General features: G+C 36.7%; 1 protein-coding gene and 1 non-coding gene across 8 annotated transcripts in view; one reads left to right on the plus strand and one right to left on the minus strand.

The window, feature by feature from the left end:
* LOC129774817 (probable G-protein coupled receptor Mth-like 1) overlaps positions 1–25,654 on the plus strand; it is a 379,271-nt gene that overhangs the window by 283,490 nt on the left and 70,127 nt on the right. The window lies entirely within an intron of this gene.
* Positions 18,402–18,475, minus strand: Trnat-agu (transfer RNA threonine (anticodon AGU)). Its single transcript has one exon. It is a non-coding gene; the product is annotated as a tRNA-Thr (tRNA).

The following is a 25,654-nucleotide window of genomic DNA, read 5'->3' on the forward strand; positions in this document are numbered from 1 at the left end:
TGTGGATTCAATCACCGTGCCAGCCGCGATCTATTCACTCAAGGGAAAGCAATGTTCATTTGCTCTGAGTGCCGATCTGAGCTAAACGGCCGGAGTGTTAAACGCTACGTGGAAGACACATTAAAAACTCAAAGCGCATCTCCTGCTGCTGACGTTGCGTCTGTTGATTTATCGAGCCAAATCGAACTGCTCGCTACTGCAGTCGATAATTTGGGCAAAAAAGTTGATGATCTCGCGTCGACCAAAACGCAAGCGGCTGGAGAAAAAATGTATCAATCGTTCACACCTTCGCTTCGTGCATGGCCTAAGCCTGGAGTAAAACGCCCTCGTGTGGAGCAAAACGACTCGTTATCTTTGGCAACGGATCGTGGCACTAGAACAATTGACCTGAGTGATCTGTCTATTGGTTCTATTATGCCTGCTTCTAAGCCCCCCAAATTCTGGATATATTTGTCGGGGTTTCAGCCTCTCATTTCAGCCGAAGATGTGCAGAAAATCGTGGCTCGCTGTCTTGATATAACATCATCATGTGATGTGATTCGCTTGGTTCCGAAAGGAAAGGATGTCTCGAACATGTCGTTCGTTTCGTTTAAAATTGGTCTCGATCCATCGATGCAACAACGTGCGCTGCTTCCATCGACATGGCCGGAAGGAGTAATATTCCGGGAATTTGTAGACCGAGCAAAAAACTTGCATGGAGCATCACTCAAACCTGTGGACAACGATCATACACCAATTACGAACAATCGGACAATACACTAATTTTCAACCAACCTTCGCCGGGATGCAGCTGCGAAAATCATAAGGAAACCCCTTACCCACCCAAAACAGTCGCGCAATCCACCGGTAAAAAATGTACACCCCGACACTCACATATGTCCTGCCATCGAAGTCATCCCGGCCCTGTTTTTGTGGAAAGGGAAAGGGTTTTCCGAAATCCACTCGCAGGCAAGTATTTAAATTACACGTCCCTTTTCCTGCCTGAAGTTTCTTCGGATTGCAGCAGTGCACGCTCCGAGGCCACCAACGCTGACGATCAACTGAACTCAACTCACACGACATTCGCACCAGTTAGTCTACCGCAATACACACAAAAAGGACTACCTTCGCCGGGATGCACCTGCGAAAGCCGTAAGGAAGACCCCCACCCACCCGAAACAGTCGTGCCAACCACCGATAGCAATCGCACAACACGTGACTCAGTCGAATTATGTCACTAGAGTCATCCCGGCCCTGTGTTCGTGGAAAGGGAAAGGGTTTTCCTCAATCCACTCGCAGGCAAGCATTTGAATTGTTCCTCCATTCTTCGGCCTGAAGTTTTTTCGGATTTCAGTTGCCCTGGACATGTTGAAACGAATGGCGCCTCTCCAATTGATTCGGCTCTAATGTTCAACACAAACACGACGTCAACCAATCGCTTTCTGTCGGTGTATTACCAAAATGTCAGGGGACTGCGTACCAAAACGAACGAGCTTCGACTGATGCTTTCCAGCTGCGATTATGACATTATTGTGCTGACAGAAACATGGCTTCGACCTGACATCGCTGATAGCGAACTGTCATCCGACTATCATATCTTCAGATGCGATCGAAGTGATTCTACAAGTGAACTATCAAGAGGTGGCGGAGTGCTCATTGCCGTCAAGATTTCCCATCAATGCAGTGCAATCCCTGTGGATAGTTGCGATCAGCTTGAACAAACTAGTATTCGCATCAAATTAGCAAACCGTTCACTTTATGTTGTCGGAATCTACCTCAGACCGTCGTCTAATGCAAGCAAATATATTGCGCACACTAATCCAATCCAGGACGTACGTATGCGACAACTCAACTAACGCTGACATTGTTTTAGCATTAGGCGACTACAACTTACCAGACCTTCGATGGAAATTTGATGATGATATAATCGGTTATCTACCCGTGAACGCATCAACAGAGCAGGAGATAATGCTGACCGAAGCAATGTCCGCTATTGGACTTGTTCAGATGAACGGACTCCGGAACGTGAATGGTAGAATTCTCGACCTAGCGTATGTCAACATTCCTGATTACGTCGAACATTTTAGCCCTCCAATTCCCCTCCTAAAATTAGATGAACATCATAAACCGTTCATTCTGAGGCTGGACACTCAATTAACTGTGCCATGTTTCAGCCACGCTCCGGCGGAAGCCACGTATTTCGACTTCAAAAGATGTGATATTAGCTCGTTGAAAAATGAACTTTCGGTAATTGACTGGGCACAACGCTTGAGCTGTACTCCACTGGATGAAACTGTGGCTGCTTTCTATGCTACGCTACATAACGTTTTCGATAAGCTAGTTCCACGTCGCCACACTGGCACTTTCCTTGTTACCCGTAAACCTTGGTGGACGCCCGAGCTCCGTTACTTGCGCAACAAGCTTCGTAAAGCCCACAATCGATTCTTTAGTACCAGATCTGAAGAAAACAGCAACATCCTACGACACATTGAAAGTGAATATAATGTTCTGCTCAAGACAACATGTGCAGCGTACGTAGATAAGCTCCAATCTGATTTGAAGTTGAATCCTTCATCTTTTTGGGCTTTTGTTAGAGCTCAAAAATCATCGAAACGCATTCCATGCAATGTGGAATATAAAGGACGCCGAGCAAGCACAGCCAAAGAAGCCGCCAACCTGTTTGCTGAATTTTTTCAAACTGTTTTCCGATCCACATCTCCAGCATCGAATACGGAAACATTCCGTCTCACACCTTCGTATGATGTGTATCTTCCTCATTTCCGTTTTACTACTAGAGGCGTTTTCGAAGCGCTGAACGATCTGGATGTTTCCAAAGGACCTGGTGTGGATGGATTGACGCCATTCATCGTCAAGGGATGCGCAGCCGAACTGGTTTCACCTATAACGTTAATTTTTAATCGTTCATTAGCCGAGCGTACGTTTCCGTCAATGTGGAAAAGTGCTAAAATGGTCCCAATCCATAAATCAGGAAGCATGAATCACGTCGAAAACTACCGTGGAATATCGATACTTTGCTGTCTGGGCAAAGTTTTCGAAACAGTCGTCCATCGTTTTCTGAATAATGCTGCCAAGCCTTTAATCAGCGAATTCCAGCATGGTTTCGTCGAGCGTCGTTCAACGACGACCAATCTGATGGAATACAGTGACACATTGTTTCCTGCAGTAGAATCCCGTTGCCAAGTAGATTCGATCTACGTGGAGTTCTCAAAGGCTTTCGACGTGGTTCCTCACATCCTCGTTGTCGACAAACTTTCAGATTTAGGCTTCCCAAATTGGATAGTTGATTGGCTGAAGTCATATCTTACCGGGCGGATAGCTTTCGTACAAGTTGATCACGAAGTCTCGGCATCGTTTAACATTACATCTTGAGTTCCTCAAGGAAGCGTACTCGGGCCTCTTATCTTCGTTCTATACATAAACGATCTCGCCCACCGTTTGTCATCGAAAAAATTATTCTTTGCCGACGACCTGAAAATATTCCGGGTGATTGCATCCGTCCTGGATTGTGAAGCTTTGCAAACTGATATAGATCAACTTTTGTTGTGGTGCGATGCAAATGGTATGACTGTAAATATCAAAAAATGCAACGTTATCTCTTTTACCCGCTGTAAAACCGCTATTAAATTCAGTTACCATATTAATTCGACCGCTCTTGAGCGGGTTAATTCCATACGTGACCTAGGTGTGACCGTGGACAGTAAGCTGAGATTCAGTGAACATGTTGTGTCAACTGCAGCCAAGGCATTCTCTGCACTGGGATTCATCCGTCGCCACACAGCATTCATCACTGATGTATATGCTCTTAAATCACTATACTGCTCCGTAGTACGCAGTGTTATGGAATATGCAGCGCCAGTTTGGGCACCTTATCACGTCTCACATGGTCTGAAACTTGAACGAGTACAGAAGCATTTCATCCGATTCGCTCTTCGTCAGCTTCCCTGGGCTAACCCTACCGAATTGCCACCGTACACATCACGCTGCCTGCTGATTGGTTTGGAGACATTATCAGCCAGACGCCTGAAGCTGCAGCGAGTGTTTATCTTCGACATTCTCACAAATCGTATGGATTGCCCGGCATTACTTCAGAGTATCTACATAAACGTCCCGTCTCGCACTCTTCGACATCACAACGCTCTTCGACTAACAGATAACAGAACAAACTACGGGTTCAACAATCCTTTTAGTGCATGTATTCGTGCTTTTAACGCAGTTTATGACAATTTTGATTTCTGTATCAGCAAGGATGTGTTCGTTAACTGAATTAGAAATTTAGTTTAGTTTAAGTCACAGTCTGTACGATTTAACACCGAAGACTAAGAATAAATAAATAAATAAATAACTCTCCGAACAAAAGTTACCCAACGTGATCAATCATAACATTCTTGTCTCATTATAAATTGGCATCTATGTATGCAGTGTAATAAATTTAATTTTGAAATAATCTGTAAATTCCGTATCTTTGCTGAAAATCTGTAATTCTGTACATACAGATTCTGTATCTGAAATTTGGCGAAAAATGTGTAAAATACAGAATATTCTGTATTTCATATGTTCAATGCAACCCTGCATTGAACATATGACTTAACATTAAGAGAAACATTTATATCAATAACAAAAAGACATATCTTTCTAATGTGTGATAGGTTATACAAACAAGTTCTCAGCTTTTCACAAAATAATATAATAAGCTGTGATATAATTCGAACCAACACCTCAAAAACCATAAAACAAAAAGAAACCAAAATTTATTTATATCACAAATTCGTCCATAATTCATCGATATATTGTTTGTTGAAAAAAAAAACAAAAATCGATAACAAAAAGTGAGTGGGTTTATACCTATAATATAACCGCAAGGTTTACGTTGGCTCAGTAATCATTTACTTGTATTGATAAAATTATTGATTGAATGAGCGTTGTATTCGTACCCGCTTTTGTAGTCCGTGTTAGGAAAACACATTCCAGAGTACAGAAATGCATACGGATACAAAAGCCGATGAATCAATAACTCCAACTCCAGCTTTTCATACTATACAGGCTTGAAACTTGAAATGAAAGTTCATTCGTCTCTAGTATCTGTAATGATTTTCCCAGGCTCTTCGGTTCTACAGTCCGTGTCCGGGAAACACATTTCGGTATGCACAAATGCAAGCAAGTACAAAGGTACCCGCAGCTTGCATGTATTAGGCTGTCAAAAAAGTCCTGCGGTTTTGCCGCGAGGTGTCGTTGTAAGCGCGTAGTTCTAGTTGTATTCATTGTATCGAGTCATACTATAGCTTGTTGGAAAGGTATTTTTGCGCGCTATAATATAGTCCTTGACAGTGTTTTGTTTGGTTAAGTCGTTCGTGAGTTATAGTGTCGCAAATATGGAGCAAAATAAAGAGAAAATCCGACATATCAAAGGAAAAAATGCATCTCTAGCTGCCAATAAAATTTGTGCAGTTTATGGACCCGATACAGTTTCCATTTCCACCGCACAACGATGGTTTCAACGTTTTCGTTCTGGTGTAGAGGTCGTCGAAGATGCGCCACGCTCCGGAAGGCCTGTCGTCGAAAATTGCGACAAAATCGCTGAATTAGCCGAGAAAGATCGGCATAGTAGCACCCATGAAGAAGAGGCCATCTTTGATAAACAGAGGCCGCATTGTCTTCCATCAGGACAACTCCAGGCCACACACTTCTTTGGTGACGCGCCAGAAGCTCCGGGAGCTCGGATGGGAGGTTCTTTTGCATCCGCCGTATAGTCCGGACCTTGCACCAAGTGAATACCACCTGTTTTTGTCCATGGCGAACGAGCTAGGTAGTCAGAAGTTAGCCACAAAAGAGTCCTGTGAAAATTGGCTATCCGAGTTTTTTTGCCAATAAGGAAGCGAGCTTCTATAACAGGGGTATTATGAAGGTGGCATCTCGTTGGGAACAAGTTATCGAACAAAACGGCGCATATTTGACTTAAAACAAATGAAAATTCAAAAAAAATACCGCAGGACTTTTTTGACAGCCTAATATTTGCAGTGACGATTTCCCCAGCCTTCTTAGTTTTAGAGTCAGTGTTGGGTAAACCGTATTCCGCTGCTTCTCTGGTTGCTCCGTTTGGTCGGTACAATTTGAGGAGCACAAATGCGTTTAGATAAAGCTTGACATTTCTCAATTATTCAATTGTTTATCTGAAGAAACATAAAATTGTAACAGATGCGTAGAAATGTTTTCTATCAATTGTACAAACATCTAGGCGATCTATTAACACTTTGGCGTCCGGCGACACCACAGTGGTTACGTACGAAAACTAGCGTCCGAATGCCGGCGACACCACAGTGGTTACGTGCGCATAGTATCTCAATGGCCGGCGACAGCACTTTAGTATCGTTTGCATTCTGTTAGGGTTTTGTTTAGGTAACAATAACCTACACACGCCCAACAAGTTTTTTTTTTATTTTTATAAATAGGAGAAGGTGGGGAAATACGGACATATTGAGAAGAACTTCAATTATATCTTTCGAAAATCATGTTCTAAAACTAAAAGCACTTTCTTGCATTTCAATATACTGATTTTTCATTTAATGGACCGAGTGTTTTTCAATGTTTTTACCAAAATCAAAACATATCGAAAAGTAGAACATTTTTTCGATGATTACCCGCATGGACATATAGTGGGGGGAATATGGACAGTTTTGTTATATTTACGTATGTATATCATCGAAATGTTATGAAAGTAGGGGAACAGAGGTGAGAGCTTATGAAAACCAATGATGAGATTAGTAAAACTTGACAATTTAAAATTAATGTCAAGAACGGGCGGTGACATGTCAAGTAATCCAAATTAGCGCTGCCGGCGCCAAGCGAATATTTTTTTACGAATGGTGCGGACGTCAAAGTGTTAAGAAATGCTCAAGTTATAAGCATTCGAAATCTTTCATTTTTTCCTGCATGTTCACTGTTTAGAGTTTTATTTTACCCCCCGATATTTTCCTACGGACTACGTTTATCCTACGTAAAAATTCAAAGTATTCCTACTTTCATATTCGGGAATAACACAATAACAGTCAAGCAGGTCAAAAGTCACAAATTTTCAAAAATGGACATATTCGGCAACATGTACTGAAAATAATGAAAAATGGGATAAAAAAGGATAGATAAATGTACATGAACGCCATGAAAAAAAATAATCAACTCCGATTTCGCTGTTATCCAGTTGTTGTCCAACAATTGACAACAATTGTGAACAGAGAGAAGGTAAAGAGTTCTACTGAAAGCTATTACTATCACTAACCTTCCACTGTTCGTTTTACTAACACTAGCAGCTACGATTATTTAAATAATTCACAATTTTCCGTCACAAATGAATTTTTTTTCAATTTTGAGATTAACTTACCTACCGAAACATAACCGCCATTGGATAAAATTATGATTACTCGAAATGTTGATGGCAAGGCTGCAAAAATGACATCCGCCAGCATACTCACTTTCAGTTTTCGTCAACATTTTCATGCCCTGGCTAATATTACAGAATATTTAAATATAACATTCGAAAGAATTTAACTATCCAACTTCTACATACTTCTACATAGCTTCATCCCAACCATTCTTTTTTGAGATATTTGAACTGAACTTTTGTGTTTGCTTGTATGTAAATTTGTTTTTCTGTTTTTGTTGATTTCATAAAGCTCAATTTATTAACTCTCACCACAAACACCCTGAAGCAGTTTTCCGATTCGAAAACATTTATTGTTTATTTATTTTTTATTTTTTATACTAATTATTACGTAATATTGAGTAGTTATTCCATATCATCTATGTATCGAGTGAGTGCAAATTATATTAACATGAATTAATTATAAATAATACCTGTCTTAATTTTTTCTGAATATTTCTGCATATCTATGTTGCGCTTTTTTGTTCGATCGTTTAGGAAAATCCTGATTTCCATGTGTACAAAAAGAAAATCTTAGATGTTTATTTGTGTTAAATCAGTCTCTTCCCCAATGGAAAATGCCTCTCGAGTTATTGATGGAAAGAGAAACATTTGCGATGGTATCAAAACTCAATTTCGAGCGTCGCTCAAATGTTCAATTTGTAATGTATATGCCAAATATAAATACGTTTCTGTGGGGCAAGCAGTTGCTGGCAAAACGTCATGTCGGTTATGAGCGGAAGTTCCAGACCGAAAACGGCGAAAGCAAGTCACGTTCATAATTTCATGGAGTTGGCAGAACACACAGCGGACGAGATATGGCAGCATCCATTTTCCCACGCAAATCTAATACAACATTTTCGGATTCCTCCGATAGACAGACACTGCTCTGCTCGTGCACAGTGCATCGGTTTGCTAAATCATTTCGGATGCAGCCTGCTTCTGGAGTCGTGGCAGTCTCTATGCAAATAAGTAAACCATACCGAGAAGGAAGAGGAAAGAGTCACGTGATCCTGGTTATGAATGCAGAAGTAGGCAAGGAATTTTCGAATCGATATGAAACTGCAAACGTGCTCTACAATTCGTTTACAGATTATTCATCGAAATTTTCTGTTTCACCTAAGCCGGCTGACTTCATCACCAAGCGATTTTGTTTCAGTCGCAAAAAAAAAGCGCAACGACAATAGATAATTACCGTCCAATTGCGCGCCAAGGTCGACTCCCTTGTTGAAATCGCAATCAGCGATCAGCGATTCTTGTTATTGTTGCAGCAGGCCCCCGACTACTGACTCACAAGAGATCTCGAACCGATCCGCGGATCAACCTTAATTCAAGCCCCGCTCAAATGGGTGGAGTGATAAATTGTCGTACCCTTTCCCCCGCCCGCGCTCCTTCGAACTTTAGCGCAAGTCATCGAACGGGGCAGATCGGCGGAGCGAATCTCAAGGTCGCCAAGGTGTTTTTTTCTTCTTCTTACGTTACCGGTGCTAGCGTAGGTTGCACAGGTTGAAAAGATCTTTTCTCGGATTGAATACGCTCAATTATCTACTCACTCGGATCTGGGCTCTCGAACGACGCTCGATTCGAATGCATGCATACCCGGCCTGCCTGCCTGATTGCCATCGAATTGAATTCCTTAGATCTTGGTATTTTATTCTGCCGCCCCTCTCAATTCCACATTGAACCTCTTTCTCTCACCCACTTAATGCGTCAACCCGCTTCAACGGTTGCGCGATTCAATTGAAGGAATTTGTTTGAATTTAAAATAGTTTGCTCACACTCAAACGGGTGGAAGTTTGTTCTGTGCGATTTTTTGTTGCTTTGATGAAGCAAGGAACGAGGTGAGGATGTTGCTACATTTGTTCTTCAACACTTTAACGTTATTTTGTTATTTTGATTCGAAGTTAATCTTTATTATTTTACGTTTACCTCCTATTCACAATATGTTGCTAATTGTTATGTAATATATAAAATATACACAATATGTTGTGTATATTTTTATTCCTTTCTTCTCTGATTTTATTAATGTTCAATTCTCAGTTTCTTTCATCTTCTATTATACACAGATCATAATTTAGAATTGGTAAAAATCAATAAGTAATTTTCATTTCTATTTCTACTTTGAAATTCAAAATTTCAATTTTTCATTTTTTAATAGCAGAAAAAATCTCAATGTGAATTTGTTTTTTTTTCATATGTTCGTATTGAAAATTCCCGATGCGGTAATTAATCAAGAGAATTCGTATTTGTAGTTTATGGTTACATATCTGTAACTATCTGTAACATATTTAAGATTCATTGTATATCTATACCTCTATCTATATCTATATCCATATCCATATCTATGACCACGATATAAGATATACATCGTGATACGCTCAAAAAAAAAATTTTTTTTTGAAGATCTTGAAAATGATTAAAATCTTTAAAATCTTAAAAATCCAGAAAATCTTCTAAATATTCAAAATCTTCAAAAAATCATAAGAACGATAAAACTCATAAAAATAACAATAAAAAATCTTTTATATTTCGATATTCGAAAAGAAAAAAAATTAAACAAGATTCATAAAAATAATAAGAATCATAAAAATCTTCAAAAGTTCTTATCTCATAAAATGTTAAAACTCATACAATCAAATCTCATTGAAAGTTTCAAAACTCGTTCTTGAAAATTTTAATCATAATAAAACTCATAAAAAATTAAAAATCATGCAAATCTTTGAAATTTAAAAAAAACTCCAAATATTCAAAGTTTTAAAAGTTGAAAATCTCGAAAAACTCATGAAAGTAATAAAAATTTTAAAAAATCTTTTAAGTTTATAAAAACATTAAAATCCTCAAAATTTTGAAAATTTTGGATCTTCAAAATTAGAAATGTTCAAAATCTTAGAACAGAAAAAAAATCTCAAAAAACACAAAAATTTGAATCTTGAAAATCCTGAGAAAACCTTGAAAATTCTGAAATCTTCAAAATCTTGGGAATCTATAAAATTTTAAAATCTTCAAAATCATAAAAATAAAAAAAATCTTAAAATTCTTTAAAATTTTAAAAATTATGAGAATCATAAAAAAAATTTAATTTTAAAAATTTTAAAAGGTTTGAAACCACAAATTCTTGAAGATCTTGGGATTTGTAAAAATCTTTTAAATCATCTTTAAAATCATAAACTTAAATGATTTCAAAAATTTTAAAAAATTTGAAAACCTTGAAAATCTTGAAAGTTATCAAAATCTTCAAAATCTTAAAAGACTTGAGCTCTTGGAAATCTTAAAAACCCTTATTTTTCTAAAAATCTCAAAAATTTCAAAATGAACAAATCTTGAAAATCTAGCAAATTCTTAAAATCTTTTAAAATCTTAAAAAAACTCATTTTTTTTAAATTCTCGAAAAATTTTCAAGTCTTAAAAATTTCGAAAATTTGGGAAGTTTTTATCGTGTATTTATTTATTATACAGCCATTGCATGCCAAAAATCATACAAATTTTAAAGATTTTAAAAATTTTATAATGTTTGAAACATTAAATTCTTGAAGATCTTGGGCTTCCTAAAAATCTTTTAAATCTTCAAAATCACAAACTTCAAGATATTGAGGAATTTTAAACGTCCCAAAAATTAAAAAAAAAATTGAAAACCTTTTTTATTTTTTTTTTTTTATCTTCGCTTATTTTTCGTCGGCCTATTTCCGCCACTTTAGTGCCAATCACCGACATCAGGGAGGCGACTCCACCTGTTCCTACCTATCAGACTCAACAACTCATGAGCCGGGCCAACTTCTTTTACTTTCGCTCCGAAGGAAGACGTAACCAGAGATTTTTCGCCTCAGAAAATCCCAACGACGCCAGCTGGGATTGAACCCAGGCCGATCGGATTGTGAGGCTGTTACGCTAACCATACAACCACTGGCGCCGTCAAATTGAAAACCTTGAAAATCTTGAAAATTATCAAAATCTTCAAAATCTTAAAAGAGATAAGCTCTTGAAAATCTTAAAAATCCTTATAATTATATTTTTTATTTAAATTCTTGAAAAATTTGAAAATCTCTAAAATTTTGAAAATTTGGGAAGTTTTTATCTTGTATTTATTTATTATACAGCCATTGCATGCCAAACCGATATATTGGTTCTCAGATTTTCGTGAAAAGTGGAATATTTGTTCTTTATCGCAAAATATTAGATCCGTTTTTTTTATTTTTCATTAGGATGCCCATTTCAATTGAGGGTGGTCCGAAAAATCCATTTAAAGGGTGTGTCACATAAAATTGCATCACGGAAAAAACGCTGTAGAAATTTAATTTTTAGGAATTATATCTTCAGCTTTCGCTTATAATCAGATAAGAGTGTATAGATCACGTTGGCCAAGCTTCACTGTCAATTTTTCGTAAATTTGGAAAAATGTCGTCGAACGAAAAAGAGCGTCGTGAATTAATCCTGTGCACTCATTTCGAGAATCCGGAGTTGTCACATCGGGACATCGGTAAGATGCTGGGAATCGTCCAATCCACGGTCAGCAGAGTACTAAAACGATACTTCGAGAACCTAACCATCGACCGGAAGGTGAAGAACGGCAAAAATGGATGCTCCGACAGTGAAAAAGATCACAAGCGCGTAGTTAAGCAGTTTAGACGTGATCCGAGTAGTTCGGTCCGGGATGTCGCCAATAAGCTGAATTTGTCAAGTTCATTCGTCCAGCGGACCAAGCAGCGGGAGGGCCTGCGTACATACAAGGTTCAGAAGGCTCCTAACCGCGACGAAAGGCAAGACGCGAGCCCGGAAGCTGTACACCGAAATGCTGACGAAGCCGCATTGACTGGTAATGGACGACGAAACCTACGTCAAAGCGGACTTTCGTCAGCTGCCGGGCCTGTTGTTCTTCTCCGCAGAGGACAAATTCAGCGTTCCGGAGGAGATTCGCAAGCAGAAACTATCCAAGTTTGCCAAAAAGTACATGGTGTGGCAATCGATCTGCTCTTGCGGAAAGCGGAGCGCCCCCTTCGTGATGACCGGCACGGTAAACGGGCAGGTTTACCTTAAGGAGTGCCTACAGAAGCGCTTACTAACACTATTGAAGCAGCACGAGGGCCGGACCAGCTTCTGGCCGGATCTCGCTTCGTGCCACTATTCAAAGGACGTGTTGGAGTGGTACGAAGCCAACGGGGTCACCTTCGTGCCAAAGGAAATGAACCCGCCCAACGCGCCGGAGCTTCGCCCAATAGAGAAATATTGGGCGATTATGAAGCAGGCCCTCCGGAAGAACCCAAAAGTTGTCAAATCGGAGGCGGACTTCAAAAGAAAATGGATTTCTGTTCAAAAAAAACTACAACCTGACGTTGTACAGAACCTTATGGACGGGGTAAAGAGGAAGGTGCGAGCATACGGGCTTGGGCTCGAAGTATGAATAAAAAGAAAATGCCAAAAGTTGTTTAATAGTTTTTATTTTACTGTCTAAAATTTTCAAAAGGATCGGTCTACTGGGCGAATTTCTACAGCGTTTTTTCCGTGATGCAATTTGATGTAACACACCGTTTATTCGCTTTTTTTCTCAAAAATGCCTTTTTTTTCGAAAATTCATAACTTTTGAACTACTGGACCGATTCAGATGATCAATATATTAAATTAAAGGCAATTAGCTATTAATTTTTTGGAAAAATATTACACTTGCCGAAGATTCAGGTTTTGTTTTCGTAGTTATTGATTGTAGTTGATAATGAGAAATCAGAGATGTGAGTTTTTTCGTTTTTAAGTTATGAATTTTCAAAGTTAACCGATGGTTAAAAAATCAAAGTATTCCCCCTTTTTCCAAAAAGACTTTTTTGAAAAAAATATAACTTTTGAACAACTTGACCGATTCAGATGATCGACATATGAAATTGAAGCAAATGATCTAGTTTTTTTATATTACACTTGCGGGAAATTTGTATTTTTGGTTTTGTTATTATTGATTTTGTTCGGCAAAGATAGATAGATCGGCAAATTTTTAATATTTGTGCTAGAAAGCTGAGGTTTTTGTCACATATCATATCCAAAAATCAAAGAGTCTTTTTTTCATTTTTGAGTCATGATTTTTCAAATTTAACTAGTTTTCAGTCTTCATGCAATATTCATATGCAAATAGACTGGATATATGCGACTAGAATACAATTTTTTAGCAAGTTTAATTTTTTTCAAAAAAAATATTGGTTCATTTGCCTTTATTTTATATATCAATTATCTGAATTGGTCCAGTTCTTAGAAGAAAAATAAAGAAATGATTTTCCGGACCATCGGTTGACTTTGAAAAATAATAACTTAAAAACGAAAAGAATTACATCTCTGATTTTTGGATATATTATGTAAAAACACTCAGCTCTCAAGAAAATATATTGAAAAACATAATAGAAAACAACAAATACAATAAATACAATAAAATACAATCAATAATTACGAAAACAAAATCTAATTTTTTTTTGCAATTGTAATATTTTTCTAAAAAATATCAACTAATTGTCTTTAAAAATGTCTTTAATATGTTGATCATCTGAATTGGTCCAGTAGTTCAAAATTAGGAGTTTAAAAAAAGCCATTTTTGGAAAAAGGGCGATTTTTCGGACCACCCTAGTCTAATATTTTGCGATTAAGGACAAATATACCACTTCTCATGAAAATCTGAGAACCACTATATCTGTTCGACATGGTATGGCTATTATTAGAAATTTGGAAACATTGGGGTCTTACGTGTTAACGTAATTAGAGCACAATTTTTATTATGAATTTATTATTTTGTTTTAATATAGTGAGGTCAATCACTCTCATTACAGTGATGTTTCCATCTAATGAGTGTGAGGCGGCTAAGGCGGCTCCCAAGCCGTCGTGGTGACACAATCCGAGTCGGCCGCCGGCCCGGGTAAAATATAAGAATAATATATTTCAAAGCAAAAATTAACCGGACACCAGGTATGCCCTCGGACGCTCGGTGCCGCTCAGTCGAACCTAACTAAAGAAGTATTTCCTATGTTTCAAACTATCCGGGCGAATGGTGAAACATAGGTTTGCTTGCGAGAGGTCGTCGCTTCAGACAGCAGGTCGGCGGTCGACAACTTTGGCCTTTTTCCAAAAGGTGGTCTAATTCCAAAAGGAAGTTTTCAAGTATGCAAAGTTGCCTCAATGACCAATGTTTTCACACCCACAATGTTTCACTGCAATCTGAGATCTGACTCCTAAGACGAGTTGGCTTGAAATTCGCCATGAATATAAAAAAAATCAATTTTAGTCGGGAAGCTCGCCGGGTCTGTGAGTCATAATATAACAGTATGACCAGACACAAGTTACAAGGCTCTATAGTGCAAAGAAAAAAAAGCCAAATTTTCGCCAATTGTTGCTCTGCTCCCGTGCGGTTTGTTAAAACCCAAATTGTTCATTTCGAAATGCATGCTCCGATATACACTTTGCAGTGCAGTGCAGTGCGCGCATTAATGCTAAGGAACCAATTTGCGACATAAAGCTTGTGTGTAGTTATCGCAAAGAAAGAAATGCACCATGAATCAACTATACTCAGCTACTTCCGCAAAACTACGTAAGAAATCGATTATACTCAGGGCTTCCAAAATTTTTAAATGAAAAGAAGATAAACAAACGAATCTTGCGGTCGAGTCTTAGACACCACCCTCTATCATTTTGTTTGAGTTCATCTTTCCAAAAGACATCTCATTATCATAGATCAGATGATCAGATACTCGAAGCGATGTGTATTTCAACTTTGGTGAGCTCACGTAACGACGCCATTTTGTTTCTATCGTTATTCAGATCACTAACCCTCTCGAATTTCCAACTTTTTGTATGAAATCACTCTTTAATAATCCAGCAATTGAAACTCACATGCACTATATCGATTTATTTCTATTCGCACCTTTCTTTTCTGAATACTCACGCTACTAGCGAGCCACGCTATAATTTTACGAAGGAGGATGAAATCCGTTTGCCACGGCCGAGAGCTCCACGTTCGATATAAGTTGCCGAAATCCGATCCTGAGATTGAATTGAGTAGCGACTACAGACTCAATGTCTATTGTTAGGATACAACTGAAAATATATGGACCTAGATCATGTACTTGGAGGAAACCAGATGATCCTCCAAAAAATGTAAATGTGAGACTACTAGCAAAAATGGAATTGAATTTGAATTTTGTTTATTAAATGATAAAATATTATCAAATGAATTCAAAGCGTTCAAGCTTAACTAAAGAGTCTTTCAGATCTTTCAGGTCTTTCAGAAAAAAAAATCGAATAGCTTTTTATACATTTTAATTTTCGCTCCGTCGATGGTAACACTGCATTCCCCACTTCGGGACGATAATATTCGGCTACTCGTTCAGTCTGATCGAATGGTTTTTAGTGTCAAGATGTACAATTTACAAGAACGAGTATTTTTTGTGAAATCGTATTACTCAAGCAACCGAAGCCTTAATGAAACTTTGTCCTCTTATGGTAAGAATTTCAACAATTCTCGTCGTCGATTACTTCATCTGAGGGTACGTGAAGGACCGTTGCTATGTTAATAAGCCATAAAATTTGGAGGAACTTAAAGAGAAAAATAACTCGGGTTTTCAACAGCATCGAAGTCGTAATGTTAGAGTTGGGCATGAAGAATTTAGTTCACCGTTTAGAACGCGTTATCGAAAAAAGGGATGGTCATCGAAAATGTCCTAATAAAAACTTTATTATTTAATTAAATCAAAAAAAAGGGTTTTTCAAAATCCTCTGAATTGTATGATGTTTATACATGGTTTTGTTGAAATTTGCCTTCAAATTTTTCGTCAATTTCATCCTTGAAGCTCCTAACCGAGCCGATACATAGTTCTTTGTAGATAGTTTACAATTGTGGCTGCCAACCAATTTCCGGACTTCGTTCTGTCGGCTTGTAAAGCGAAAATATTCACTCAACACACGCTGATGAATGTTATCAAAAAGGATTCAAAAATTTCCAATCACGTCTTTTGACATCTAACAGCTGGGAGCAAGGTATGTCTGAGTCACTCAATGTTGGCCCCATAAGATTCGTCTTGAATATCCCGAATTCCTTATCCAAGCCTTGTCTTTAACCCGCTTCAACGAATTGAGAAAATTGACGCATCAAATCATCAAGGTTTGGTAGCTTGTCGAAATTTTGAGGGTTTATCAAGGTCGCAGTTTTAATAACCGGATCGTTGTAATCAAATCGCTCTGAAATCTGTTTCACGAGTACAATATTTCATCTTGAAGTCACAACAAATCGATTTGAAGGTCAGCTTCCTATCTGCATCAAATCCTCTTTCAGCTTCTTCTGCATCGATACCAACGCAAACATCCTTAGGCTTCTTCAGAAAGTCTTCAAAATCTTTCACATTAAGGTCAGCATCAGCGAATCGATGCGCGTAGCTATCAAAATATAAGTTACCCAACATGGTATAAATTCGGTACCCCATTTTGTTTTTTTGGCTCTTGGCCAATGCTCAGAATTTCTTCATAGTACGTCAGCTTATGAAGGGATCTATTGCGGACATTTCCCCGCAAACCGATTTCAAAAATCTTGATTTGGTTCGGAGCTTTTAGCATAAAAGTGAAACAACTCAAATTCGAGTACCCGAGATGCCTGGGTATAAATTTGGCACCCCATATTTTTATTTTTTTCAAATTAAAAGAATCGTCATGAAATCACTGAAAAATGTATTTTATGACATTTTCATACAAAATAGAAGTGAAGTACACTAGTTTACGTAAATGAACTCAACTTTGACGAAAAAGCATGCAATTTTACAAAACAAAGAGGAACAAAAAACGATTTTTTTCAAGAAAAAGTGAACAAATTTCATCTCGATTTATTTCTAATTAAAGAAGGTAAAACGAATCAGAAGCCTTTACAAAAGTCGCAAGCGTAGTAATCAGTCTCGCAATCGGTGCTGGCGGAATGCAAAACGTTATCATCATAGTGTAGCATCAACACTATGTTTACATTGGGGTGCCATATTACCCGCGTACCGAATTTTCACTTTGGAATGAAATATATGAAATTTGTGATTAAAATCTCGATACACTTACTCGGATTCGTTGAAGAACATCAATTTCTTGATCCAAATCAGCTTTAATATTTAAAATTGGCTCACTATTCGATTTTTAATGATTTTTCAAAAGACGCACATGAAAAATTTTCGAGATTTCAAAAACAACAAAACTTGTTTTTTTTTTTAAAACACAGATATTTTGGGTTTTTGGCATCTGACGTTTGTTACTACATTACTAGAACACTTTTTTTTATTCATCACCAGAGTGCACTCATTACCGCCGGAGATCCGGGTGGGTACTAAATTACCCACGAGGTACCGAATTTGTACCAGTTCCTCTATCGGTTTCGTCATAGGATCGTTTGAATGAATCAATATACGATTGATGGATTGGTTAAGGTCATACATAACTTGGAACGAAAAGAATATCCTAAGCTCTTCAAATCGCTCAAGATTTCGATTTAAAACTGCCTCCAACGAGGGCCATCTCGTTGCGTTGTGTTCAACATTTTCAACTGAAATAAACTCAATATTTGAAATTGAGTTTAAAAAAAAGTCTGTACGGTTCTGTATCTTCGGTGAGAATCTGTAATTCTGTATAGACAGATTATGTATCTGAAGTTTGGCGAAAAATCTGTGAAATACAGAATATTCTGTATATGTGGCAACCCTGGTTGGAGATTTCATTTTTTTTTTAATTATTAAAATTAGCTACCTACTTAATCTAACGTCAACCTAAACCATGTATAATGTTGTAATTCAATCCAATACAAAAATTTCCGCGAAGCAAAAAACATTAACGGACAAATAATCTTCCCAAAGACCAAAATTCGACATGGATGTGAACAACAATGATGCCAGCTTCTGAAATATGAATCGAAATTCCAATTATTTTACAGGATGAATAATGGTAATGAAGAAAACAAAGTCTATCAGATATAAGATATCAATATTGATAAAAAAAATATCGGTGCTTCAGGCTCCGGCGAGATTCGAACTCACGATCTCCTGTTTACTAGAGAGGCGCTTTAACCAACTAAGCCACGGCGCCTTGGTTGCTGGTGGAGCATCTTTCATCTATTTTGAACAACATTTTCCCCAGCATCCCTTCCCATAATCTTCTTCGCTGATACTGCGAAATCGGAACATTCTCGCTTTTGCGTCACCATGTGACGACCATAATCGATTTCACAAATAGAAAGAAAGCGAAAGTGTTCCAACCCGTGATTCTTTTACTCTTTCTCTCGCACACTCCTCGCGCCTCGCATAAACCTCGGACTGGGAGAAAATTAATGAATGTAATTAACGGGGAAGAAAAATAGCCACGTTTAGCCCAATGATAAATGTAGCTCTGGCTGCAATCTCTTCTTGAGCTCCCAGCAGGACCCCAACTGAGGCGGCCGGCCGGCCAGTCTCTGCTAAGCCAGCGGCTATGTGACTTATGGTGCGCTTAGTCACGAGACTTTCCAATTTATTCCCGTTTCTCAACAGGTGAAATCTGGTTTTTCTTTCTCGTGGAGATCATCATGAGGGTGGGAGGGGAAGGTGAATGAATTCGGTCGGTTGAAAGAGTTTTGTTATTCTCATTCCGGACGGATGTTTTAAATTTTCTTTTATAGATATTCTCGTGGCTGCGAGAACCGCTCGGGGTTGGTTGTGGGGTATGAAAAATTCCGAGAACAGGTTTGTTTGCCATTAGCGGACGCATTTCGAATCTGTCAATACTGGCTGGAGGAAGGATGCGACCGCCCGGACCGTCGCCAGTCGGTCGTCGACAGCTCGGAATGAAACAAATCGATCATCATGTGGGAATTTATGAGCCGCCGTTTGTTGTTGCTGCGCCCCTTTCAGCGGACACGGGTCCGGAATTTCCACGATTAATCAAGGACAGGCGAATTCTTTACGGCGATTCCTGGCGGTGGTGGAAAACACAAACACGATGATGGGTCGGAATTTTTGGATGGTGTAATTAAAATTCTGCGCGCGTGATGTTCTGATGGGAGGAAAGCGATGAAAACGATAAAAAGCGGCGTTGAGCGGAAGACAGCTGAGACTAATTTATTGAATCGCGTGGAGTCGTCATGATCGGTGCTGCGATCGGATCGTCCATATCAGCAGTCGAATATCTCGATTTGTTACATAACTACGGTTTGGAATTTCGAACAGACGGTTGCGTGTTACAAATCTTCGAACAGCAGATAATGAGGATACAAAAGGGAAATCGTGTTCCCGAAATCCGGCCTTCAATCATCGGCGAGACATCGATAAGACGCGATACCACCTGCCGCTGGCAGGTCAACAAACCCGATGTCGTGTGGCGATTGATGGGGGTTTCGTAAAGATTTCCAGGCGGCTTATCGCGTCGCCTCAATTATGGCATGTGATGCAACCGATGGCGGTAGACGGTTCAAAGTGTGATGGTTACGAAATCTTTGATTTAGTGAAAGGTTGCATGATATAAGTTTGTCGCATTTATGATAACATTCCCGTTGAGTTATCAAATGAACTTTTACATCATAGTTTTCAGTGTGTTAAAATGTGGTCTATGTAATATTAAATGAAACTTAAAATATCTTTCTAAATTTCCACTTTGAGGTTCGACGCTTCAAACAAAGAGCGAAGGTGAATCTAGAAGTTCTATTGAAAGATATAGGTACTCCAGATTAAAGGAATATTTTGTTTTATTTTTCCAAAAAAATTATCCTAACGAAGTAATATAATGTCGATTACAAGACTATACAAAACTATTCAGTTTCTGTAAAAAAAATCATGATTGTAGAATTGTGCTATGATTGTCGCACAATTTGCTAATCTCATTTATTGGTTCAATTTGAAAAAGATTAGCTTCTACCCATCAAAAACTTGTCGAAATTGTTTATTTCATTATTTCAGAATCCGAATACAGAATCAGCGCCAATTATCCGCAACCGCAAATTTCACAGAAATGTTTCAAATATCGATCCTTAAAGATATAACTCGACATAACGTACACATTTTCAATGGACGCATTTCATGCCAACTCAGGTTAGGAGTTGGCAGTGAAACGTTGTGGGTGTGAAGACACTGGTCATTTGAGCAACTTTGCATACTTGAAATCTCCAAAAAAGAATTGAAATACTTTTTGAAAAGGTTTTTTTCTTTTCTTTTTTTTTTCTAACGATATTTCTAACATAAAAACAATAATGCCTATACAATGTTGGTCAAAGAATGAAATGTAGGAAGTTGTTAAATATTTCAAATAAACAAACAAACACTAGAAACATATTTTAAAGACTGAAATAAATTTTTCTCTAAAATGATTTTTGAATTCTCATGAAAATTACCAAAAGTAACAGTGCCCTTCCTTACAATTACAATTACAATTCATACAATTCTCGTTCAGAATTAAAAAAAAAATTTCGAGAAAAACAAAATTAGCTTTCAAAATAATTTTGTTTAATGATTTTTTTTTTTTTGAAAATTAAATTGCTATTTTTTGACGAAAGCTTTAACAATGTCCTATATTCTATTGTCTGACCAAAGTTATGTACTTCTTGTAGTTTTTGAAGTTGGATTTTTTTTTTTGAAATTTTAAGTTATTTTTTTCGAAATTTTGGAAAAAAAAACTTAAAACTTTAAGGCCTACCAAATTGTAGTAATAGATTAAAATATAGGAAATAATTCAATCTTTCTTAAAAAAATACAAAAATAAATTTATAAATAATACTATATTACTCTATGTATGAAGGGAAACATCATTCGAAAGGTTGGCTTCACCTTCTAGTTGGATTTTGTCATTATTTTTTACTAACTCTATCCAAACAGCATCACAATACAGTAATATGAGCTATGTTTCTGAGTTCTTCATTATGCTTCGATATAGCGTACATTTTGGAAAGGGAAATGACCGTTATTTCGAAGTCCAAATTTTAGAGACCTATGTGATCTAGTATTGGAGGATTTCTTTATTGATTCTAGAGAACTTCCATAGAAGTATACCGTAGAACGTGTCCAGATCAGATTCAGTAAAAGATGTGAAGGAATTGGGATTGCTTCGTATCACATATTAACACTAAACCTACCACGAGGGGTCAAACGAACCATTTTAAATAGTTTGTCAGAATTTTCTTGCAAATTACATTGTCACAACATGATTTTCCTACACTACTTTTCTTAAAACATACATCGAATGTATTTTCTAGTGTTTACTACTCTCTTGTTATTTTTTTACTGAGGAATATATGTAATCTGCCTTAACTACCGTAACGGGTCATTTGACCCGTGTAAACATTCATATGATATCAGAAAGATTTGTAAGAGTGGTTGTGATACAAAACCATTGCATTACACATTTTTGCTATTGCTTTATATATTTTGTTGTATTTGTGAATGAATAGTGAATGATCAGAATTAATTGTATTGCTGACTATCCAAGCGAGCTAACAGTAACCGTTCCAATCTACCGTGCTATTTCGAGTGTCAAGAATTGTAATTCCATTATTTTACTAATAATTGTTGTCCCAAAATGTCGAAATATACAGGAGAAAGATGGTATGCCACGTTTCTCAACAAAACTATATAAATCAAGTCATTGTTCACTAACTATTCATAAAGGGTCACTTGACCCGCTGTTGTATGAAGAGGTATACATGAAACATCGGTAGGTTTAGTGTTAATGTTGTTTGCTTCTGAAATCTATTGATAAAATGTTTTGTGATGAAGTGGGTGAAATTATGTGGGATTCTCATTTGTTATATCTCATCAGAGCAAAAACTTCAAAATAAAGTAAACTCATCTTTAATATGCACCATTTTATCAATTTGCTTTTGTCATACAAAAAACTGTACAAATTAGATGAAGAAGATGAGTGAGAGGGTTTCTGGTCTTGTTTGGCATTCTCTCATAAAAGGGGAGGATCTTATAAATTCATCTTGTCATTGGAATTTTCGTTATCAAACCACCTTCTGGTAACCAACCGCATTTCAACTACACGTAAACTAGCGTTGGCAGAAAAGAGGCTTTTTACTGTGTTACAGCGTCAAATGTACAAATGAAAGCACTTGTTCTAAGAGTGTAAAGAGGCATGTGTGGAGCCGTGACCGGGGTCGGCAAGCGAACCTGCATTTCATGATGATGATGATGGTCCCGCCTCCTTCCCCTACAGAGGTTTGAGCAAGACGAGTTATCTAAAAGATAATTTATTTTTCTCAGCATTGAAACCAGTTGAACAAAAGACAACGAACTGATTTTATTTACAGATATAAATTCATATATAGTATTGCAATGTCAAAAACAACCCAAGCCGATACCCAGTCGTGTCCGCCACGGAGCCGATACGGTCCCGACCAAACTCTTGCAGCCAATTGGTCCACCAAAGCACAAGTCCAACCGCCAGCCTTGTTTTGGATTGACAATAAATATCCTCATCCAGAGAAGTCGAGAAATTTTTGTTTACTTTTACTTTATATCCTTTGTATCTGTGAAACGCGCGCGGGGCTCAAACTTTTGTAGACTACTTTTATTTTTTTAACTAATACAAAACAAAAACAACAAAAAATAAAAATAGTACATCATCACCAAGATCATGATAGACATAATAGAGACGAACACAAATTGAAAACAAAAAATATAACATAAATCAAAAATTGTTCAAAATTGTATAAACAATATAATCCGTTTAAAAAAAACTTCGTCAGGTTGAAAATATTAAAACCAAAAAAAAATAATAATCAAGAAAACTGTTCACATTAAGATATCCGTTCGTATAAAACGTTGTCAGTCAAAAAATATTTGTCATAAAAAAAATTAAAAAAAAAACTTTCAGCTGTTAGGAAAACACAGCCGTGTGAAATACAGTTTCTCTTAAATTCCGCTAGTGTTGTTGAACGTTTAATATGTGTTGGCATCGAGTTGAAAACATTTACTCCTTTAAAATATAGAGAATTTTGTGAAGCACATGTTAAGAAAAGTGGTGTTCTTGTTTCATTCGCGTTTCTAGTATTATATCTATGAAAGTCACTTCCTCTTTCAACTCGATCACACAAATATCGAAGCAGCAAACCGTTAACTACTTTCAAAATGAACACCACAGTTAAAAAAACAATTCTTTGCTTCACAGATAACCATTGCAAAGCGTCCAGCATCAAATATGAGGAAGTGAACCTATTGCATTGTAAAATCAAACGCATTATTTTATTCTGCAAGCGCTGTAATCTCGATATTTGTGTTTCATTGGCCAAAAACAAAATGGAAGAACAAAAGTCCAGATGGGGAGAGATGATTGATTTGTATAGTTATAAACAAATCAATCAATTTGTATTGATTACCCGGTTAGTTTGGCACATAGAATACGATCCTTTAGTAAAGTCATACGTTGCCTGGTGCTTTAAGTTTCCCCGTTTAATTTATGTTTCGAAATATATCATTCATTGCAATTAAAAACTATTGTACCATGATCTACAAACAATGCCACACTTATAGATATTTTAGTTTGCACATTTAGCTCTTTTTGGAAATGTTAGGACAATGAAAACATTGCGCTTTTTTCTGTGTGGCATTTACACCCATGATATTTTTTCGGCGTAAGAAGATTTCCGGTAGGCTGTTGTGACATTACGCTTTTTTGCGATTATTTCCATTGCTCTTATTTCCTTATTTCCTTAGCGACTTTCCGGGAATCGTAGGGAGCAGACTTCCCATTCTTTAAGACTGAATGTCGGCTTGGAATTATACAAAAAAAAAAACCAAACGATGGCAAGCAGGGGTTGAACCAAGACCGGCTGAATTGCAGGGCTGTACCAGTATGGATGGATATCACTTTTAATGATATATACTCTCTCTCTCTCCTTCTTCATGGTTTCTCAACAAAATTCCTAAAATAGTCAAATTAATCCAAACATTTTCGTAAAACATTAGAAATGAACAACTGTATAGTGATGTACATTCCTGTTACATTGTATTGGATGTTATTTAAGGAATTATGGTTATTTTAATTATTTGTAGAGAAAATAACTGAAACTCATTCAAAAAATCCCACTAATTTATCTTTTGATGTATGATTACGTCTTAGATTTCTATAAAAAGAGTTACTTCATGAAGTTCTACATGTAACGAAAGATTTAAAGATTTCAAATACGACGAATGTCATGCCGGAATTTCGACAGATTGCGGCAAAAACGTTGTGGATGCAAATAATTCGCCATTTAAACAACTTTTCACATTTGAAACATTATAATAAATTAGACTACATTCTGAAAAGTGCTTTTAAAGTAACTTTGCATATATATAAATTTAACTCAAAAACTATAATATCTAAAAAAAATTCTGGTCGAAAAATGAAATGTAGGAGATTGTTTCACAAAAAAAAACATTTAAGCAAAAAACAATTTCGCTGAAAGAAAAAAAATCATTTTAAAAATTTGAACTTATTTTTCTCAAAAACGTATTTTTTATAATTCTCAAAAAATATATATGAATAGCCCTTACAATTTCCAACAAGTCGTCCATACAACAGAAGATGGACACTTTTACAGGGAAAAAGTTTTTCTAACAACAACTTTTTCATGTTTTCTTTGAAAAAAATACAATTGATCTTTATTTTGTTTAAAGTCAAGATAGCCGCATAGAGCATTCGACAAATGCTCGCTTTGACATGTTTCTAAGAAAGTTTTCGGAACATGTAGATAGCGATAATTTAAACAATAAAATGTTACATGTAAACAATAATAGTAATTTTTCAAAGAAAACATAAATAACTTTCCTACATTTCATTTTGTGATCTACATTTTGTAGATCTTATATTTTTTTAAATTAAAATTTTTCGAAAAAGAATTGAAAAAAAAACTCTAAATTTCAACAAAAATTCTCACAAAAAAATTTATCAGGCCTACAAAATTTTAGTCCAAAAATGAAATGTGGGAAATTATTTATGTTTTCATTAAAAAATATCAAACAAATTTTTGAAAAAAAATATATTGAAAAATTAAAATTCATTTTTCTCGAAGACATATTTAAAAAAAAAACCATAGAAAAATAGATATGGATAGCCCATACAATTTCCTACAAGTCACCGATACATCGGAAGATGAGCACTTTTACATGAAAAAAAAATCGAACAATAGCTTTTTCATGCTTTTTTTCTAAACTACTAAATTATAGTTAACGTCTTCAACAAGACATCATATTTCAATAAAATCTAAAACTTTGTCGAACGCTATTTTGACTTCAAACAACATAAGAATTGGTTGTAATT

The sequence above is a fragment of the Toxorhynchites rutilus genome, chromosome 3 (assembly GCF_029784135.1).
Source record: "Toxorhynchites rutilus septentrionalis strain SRP chromosome 3, ASM2978413v1, whole genome shotgun sequence".
NCBI classification, from domain to species: Eukaryota; Metazoa; Arthropoda; class Insecta; order Diptera; family Culicidae; genus Toxorhynchites; species Toxorhynchites rutilus.